This window comes from Hylobates moloch, unplaced genomic scaffold, assembly GCF_009828535.3.
Source record: "Hylobates moloch isolate HMO894 unplaced genomic scaffold, HMol_V3 SCAFFOLD_3, whole genome shotgun sequence".
Lineage (NCBI taxonomy): Eukaryota > Metazoa > Chordata > Mammalia > Primates > Hylobatidae > Hylobates > Hylobates moloch.
Window position 1 is genome coordinate 10,152,836 of NW_026652278.1, and position 6,647 is coordinate 10,159,482.

Consider the following 6,647-nt stretch of genomic DNA (forward strand, 5'->3'; position numbering starts at 1 on the left):
TGGGTTCCATTACCTCCTCAAAATGAAAGACTTGGCTTTATTTATACCACCCAAGTCCTCAAGAATGAGGCAATCCATCCCCCAAGTGATGCACAGTTTTGACACATTAAACCTGTATGCCCATAAATGCAAACATGTCACACATTATCATCAAGGAGCCAAAGGGGACACAGCCAGGGAGACATCCTAGCATGCTCTATTTCTGTTGTGTTTCATTAGGTTGATCATGCTTAATTACAGCTTTCTACCTTCAACCAGAGAATCCACTACCTGAAAAAAGTGTTTCAGGTCTGATTCATGAAATTCAACACGTGTGTGAAAAACAAATAGGCTTTTGCCCCCGGATGCTGGTTAGCAAGGCAAAAGCTTTTGACTTCACAGATCTTCATTTCTAACAGTCTGTCAACATCAGGAAGACGATCTGAATTTTCCCTTTTATCTGGCCAGTCTGAAGATACATGGGGAGGGCCTCAGAGCCAGAGTCTTGGCTCTTAACACCAGCTTTGCTGCTGGTGAGCAGGAGGCCAAGAAAATCCAGTAACTTCTCTGAGCCTGTTTCCTCATCTCTAAAACAAAGTTCACCCTTCGTCTCTCTTCTACAACCTTAGAAGATCAATCACTCCTCACTTCCCTGATCCTCCAATCCAACTCCCCTTCCCAAAAAGGAGAAAGAAAGAAGTCTAGGCTGGCATGACACAGATGATGGTCTGGTGGCTGCTGTGGGACCCGGATCAATGTGTGGAAAGTGCCCAGAAAGGGGGCCTGGGAACAAAGCCCTAGGCATGAGGAAGCCTTCACTGTCTCCGTGGTTATTGTGTCACATGCCCTTGGCCTCAACCTCTCATTTGCAGGATCCATTTGCAAAGCTGCCCAGGAGCAGCGGCCATCTTTTCCAGGCATTTTTCACAGGAGAAAGATGCTGCCTTCGGAGCAGAGTCCTGGTAATGATTCAGACACTGTTCTCCCCTAAACAGATTGCAAATGTTTCTTCAGTGGAAAAGAGAATACACTATAAAATGTAATGTTTCCCTAAGGGTTTGGGGATTTTCTTTCTTATAGTCAATCATGTTTTTAAGCATCTAGGAAGAGAATATAATGCATCTTTTTTCTTCTTAATCATGACTAAGTTCCCTTCCAGATGGAAAAATTCTAGGTTTTTAAATTAAGACCACCTAAACTGCCAACTTTTCAAGGATTCCTTGAGTTTTAGAGCTGAAAAGGGCCTTGCGAGCCACTTTACTCAATGCCTTGACCTTCAGACCAAAAGAGCCAGGGCCCAGAAGGTGCAGTGACCTACCCACGGTCACACAACAGGTCAGGGACAAAGCTGAGATAAATCACAGACCTCTGGATCCACAATCAATTGTGTTTCTTTCTGTGTTGTGCTGCCAGAAAAAGTACCATGGGGTTGAAAGTGAAGTTAGGTTTCTTTCTGAAGTAAGTGCATCACCTATAATTGGCTGCCACTGGACTTTACCAGAAGGTGAGGGTATATTTGCAGTGGTCTGACTTAATAGACGGCCTATGTGTCACTCAGGGAAGCGGTGCCTGGAGAAATCCCAAATGCCTCTGTACCACTGAAACAAGAGTTTCATAAGATGTCAAAGTGACACCAACCCAAGGAGTGAAATACACATATATACTTTCCAGATTCAGCAAATAGTGCACAGAACACAACTGTACTAAAAGAAGATATTTACTGCTTATCTGAAATTCAGATTTAACATTCTATATTTTCTGTGGTAACTTTAATCAAATAGAAAGGTTTTTTTTTTTTTAATACAACATTCAAACGTAAGCCTCCAATTGAAAGCCACAAGAACAGACCCTTCACATTCCAGGTGTCACTTGCTTCTCATGTGGGCAATACACTTCCTGTAATTCTTGATAGGAATTTAATTATTTAATCAAGGTTAAAGATCCTCCAAAGTGACAAGAAGAGTCTGGCTAACATAAAATATAAGAATCCATCAAGTAACTTAAATTTAAACTACAGGTTTCTACCTCAATTCAATGAAAAATAATTTATAGAGCATCTGACATTTGTAAAAACAAGCTCTCTAATTTTCCTCTTCTCAATTAAACTTCTTGAAGGACATGTTGTCTACACTGGCTCTCTACTTCCTCATCTTCCATTCAATACTCAAGACACCATAATTTGGTTTCTATTATTACACAACTGAAACCATTAATTCTTGCTAAGGTGTACAATAACCTAATGCAGTCTATCCTCATTATTTGCAGTAGTTATGTTCTATGAAGTTGCCACATTAGTGAACACTGAACCATTGCTCCTATAGGAAATACAGGGTTAGGTTCCTGCCAGCCTCTGGGCACAACATTTTCAAAACCAAGTAAGTGCTGACCTTGGTTTATGTGTGTCTCTGTTTAAAGATATCCGTTTAATATCTATTGATTATTCATGAACATTGAATTCACAGTGAACAGCACTATAACTCATGCCTGAAGGAAACTTACCTAACAAATATTTTTTCAAAAGGCACATCATAGCCTCCTGTGCATGGAAACACTACACAGCACTTCAGTACTACACTTGAAGTCCCTTTTAAACAGCAAAATCACCAGCAAAATGAACAGAAATGTGAAGAATGTGATACTGAATAGACTCAAGGACACTGGTTCACAGTATGAAAGCAGAGGCAGGAAGGCAGAGCATCACTGTATTCAACCTCAGCTTGAAACGTGCACGTCAAGTGACTCAAATTTTTCATCACTCTACACATGTCCAGAAATGATCGTGAAAGCTCCATGAGTACTGATTATAAATACATTTTAGTGAGTGGGTGAATTTGCAGATACAGATTCTGCAAATAATGAGGATCAACTACAATTTCCAAATCCGGCAGATTTTTTCAGAGTTAATCCCGAGGGGACTCTGGACCACATTTGCTTTGCTGATCTCTTCCCTCTTGAAACTCCTCACTCCTTTAGCTTCTGGTGCCCTCTGCCCTCCTGGAATATATACTCTGATATTCCTCCTCCACCTCTTATGTGAACTCTTCTTGCCCCTAGGTACCTTTGAAGTGTTGCTATTCGCCAACATTTAAGAGAATAGTGACCCGGGGCCATGGAACTGAGCCAGAGGACTGAGAACTCAGGCACACTACATTGAGCTGAGGGAGGTTGAGTTTCTCTTGGAACTATCCCTGCGATGAAGTGGGGTCAACCACAAAGGGGTGATGGTGTATGTAGTCATTATATCTTTTTAGGCTCCTCTTGTCTGTGACAGTTTCTCAGACTTTCCTTGTTCTTGGTGACCTTAAAAGCATCTAGTGTGGATAACTTCTCAGGGCTAGAGAGCTCCAAACCCAGTTCACACTGTTGCAGAACCAGGAGCAGAGAGTCACTGAACCAGGACTAAAAGGAACCAAAACTTGGTAAAATCTAGGCTTAGTTTCAGGACCTAGGTGGCCTGACTTCATGGCAGATTATTTGGGTTAATCAGCAGAGGCATTGAAGACAGCATGAGATATGAAGGTAGCTGGGTGGTTTGAGGAGTCTGTGTGTTCTTCTCAAGGACAGAGAGGAGGGAAGCAGAATCATGATAATAGTAATTAACATTTATGTGGCACTTCATATGTGCCACTTCACATGGCCTCTCTAGAGGATGATGATGATGACAGTAATGTGGCCACACATACAGAGCACCCACAATGGCCCAGGAACATGCTACGCACATTCCACAGCCCTTTGAAGCCACTTCACAGAGGACGAAGCCAAGACTTGAAGAGGTTGGGTAACTTGCCCCAAACCTCCCATCATGCAAAAGTCAGAGCTGGAATTTGAGCTCAGCCATCTAACTCAAGAGCCTAAACTGTGACCTGATACTTCCTCCCTTGTGCCAGGATCCTTGCCCTGTGACACAAAAGTTTCCAGAACTTGGAAGACACCTGAGGCAAAGAGAAGACAAGATCAGGAACTGGAGTCCCTGGAAAATAAAGTAAAAATTTAGTTACTAGAATCAACTATCTGGTCAGTACAGAGCCAGCAGCAAAGCTGAGCCGGGACAGAGCCCTAGAGCTGGGATCCATGTGCCAGGAGTGAGGTGGGCTGCTCAGGGCCTGGGCAGGAGCTCTAAGAAGGCAGCACTGTCCCTGGCTCCTCTGTCCTCCTGCTCGGCCATCCTCAGCATGTGTCTCTCATCACCACGCTTGTCACACAGATCTCCGAGCAGCTGCTCCACCTCCAGCCTTACATCTATGTCCTGGATGGGAAGAAGGGCAACACCAACATTAAATGGCAAAAAAATTCCCCTAACCCCGCAAAAAGGCTTCTACTCACATTTCACTGATAGAATACACAGTCACTCCAGCTCTAAGACAGGATAAAATATGTAGAAGCTTTTTAGGAGGCCACGTAGCCAGCCCAAAGAAAATTGAGGCTTTGTTAGCAACAGAGAAAATGGATGTAAGTGCTACAGTTTGGGATTATTCCCCATCTTGAGTCCAAACTGGTCCTAGAGGCAGGGGCAAAGGCTTAGTCTGCACACAGCATTGGGTATATGGTGTCAGATGCCTCGCTTCCCACTGGCTAGCAAATGTGAAGGCTGAATGTGACAGTCCCTGTCAAATGCTACACACAGTGCCTGGCACGTGTGAGCACTGAAAAACAGGTAGGTATTGTCATTAATTTTTAAAACATTATTATTAACTAAAATCCATATGTTATTGTGACATCCCTAGTTTTTAGCTAATGCCCTTCTTCTGTTGTAGGCTCCCATCTGGAATCCCACATTGCATGTAGTCATCATATCTTTTAAGATCCTCTTGTCTGTGACAATTTCTTAGACTCTCCTTGTTCTTGGTGACCTTAACAGTGCTGAGGAGTGCCAGACATGTATATTGTAGAATGTCTCTCAGTCTGGACTGGCCTGGTGTTTTTCTCATGATTAGAAACTGGAGTTGTGTGTTTTCAGGAGGAAGGAGGAAGACCACAGAGGTAAAGTGTCATTTTCCTCACATCATATCAAGAGTTCACATCATCACTGTGACAACACTGTTGATGTCAACCTTGATCACCTTGCAGAGGTCATGTTTGTCAGGTGTCTCCACTGGTAAGTGACTTTTTCTTCCCCCTTTCCATACCGTACCGTTTGGAAGGAAGTCACTATGTGCAGCCCCCTCACACTTCTGATATTTGCCTTTTCTTCCCCAAGTATTTATTCTGTCATTGATTTGTGTCAGTACAGACTTGTGCATATGTATTTTTTACTTTAGGTTTTAATAGAATTCTATATTATTTATTTTATTGCCCACGTAGTTCCAGCTATGGCCATTGGGAGCTTTTTCAGTTTCCTCCCACATCCCTTTGACACATTTTCATCACTGCGGGTTTGGGGTGGGCGGGTATTGGTTTGTTTTAGCACAACCTTACTTGGTGGCATCATTACTTTTTATTAAGTGATCTTGCTACAGAAGTTGGAAGGGTTTTTCTTCCACCTCCAGTCACTGCACCTTTTGCAGAGAGGTTCACAACCTCTGTGGTCTGTAGAAGACACTGTGAGGAAGGCATGGGGGAGAATTGGCCATTTTCAGTAGAAAACAAGTGGTGGTTACTAATTACAGTGACTTTGTACTTTGGATCTGGGTTTGTTGCACCTTTATAGTAAGACACCAACTGCTTAAGAAATAAGGATGTCTTTATCTGACTTCAAATTAACCAAAACAGCATGGTATTGAGATAAAAAGAGATATAGAAATCAATGAAATAGAATAGAGAATCCAGAACTAAAGCCACATACGTACAACCAACTGATCTTTGACAATGTTGACAAAAATATATACTGGAGAAAGAATATCCTATTCAATAAATGGTCCTGGGAAAATTGGCTGGCCATATGCAGAAGAAAGAAATTGAACTCCTATCTGTCACGATATATAAAAAGTAACTCAAGATGAATTAAAGATTTAACTACAAGACCTGAAACTATGAAAGTCCTGCAAGAAACCCTAGGAAAACTCTCTGGACATTGGCCTCAGCAAGGAATTTATGACTAAGGCCTCAAAAGCAAATGCGACAAAAACAAAAATAAACAAATGTGACTTAATTAAACCAAAAAGCTTTTACACAGCAAAAAGAAATTGTCAATTGAGTGAACAAATGACCTGAAGAACAGGAGAAAACATTTGCGAACTATGCATCTGACAAACGACTAATATCCAGAATCTATAAGGAACTCAAACAATTCAATAAGAAAAAAACAAATGACCCCATTAAAAAACTAGGCAAAGGACATGAACAGACATTTTTCAAAAGAAGACATATAAGCAGCTGACAAACATATTTTTTTTTTTTTATTTTGTAAACTTAAGTCTTTTTTTTTTTTTTTTTTTTTATACTTTAGGTTTTAGGGTACATGTGCACAATGTGCAGGTTTGTTACATATGTATCCATGTGCCATGTTGATTTCCTGCACCCATTAGCTCGTCATTTAGCATTAGGTATATCTCCTAATGCTGTCCCCGCCCCCCCCACCCCCCACCCCACAACAGTACCCGGAATGTGATGTTCCCCTTCCTGTGTCCATGAGTTCTCATTGTTCAATTCCCACCTATGAGTGAGAACATGTGGTGTTTGGTTTTTTGTCCTTGCGATAGTTTACTGAGAATGATGTTTTCCAGTTTCAT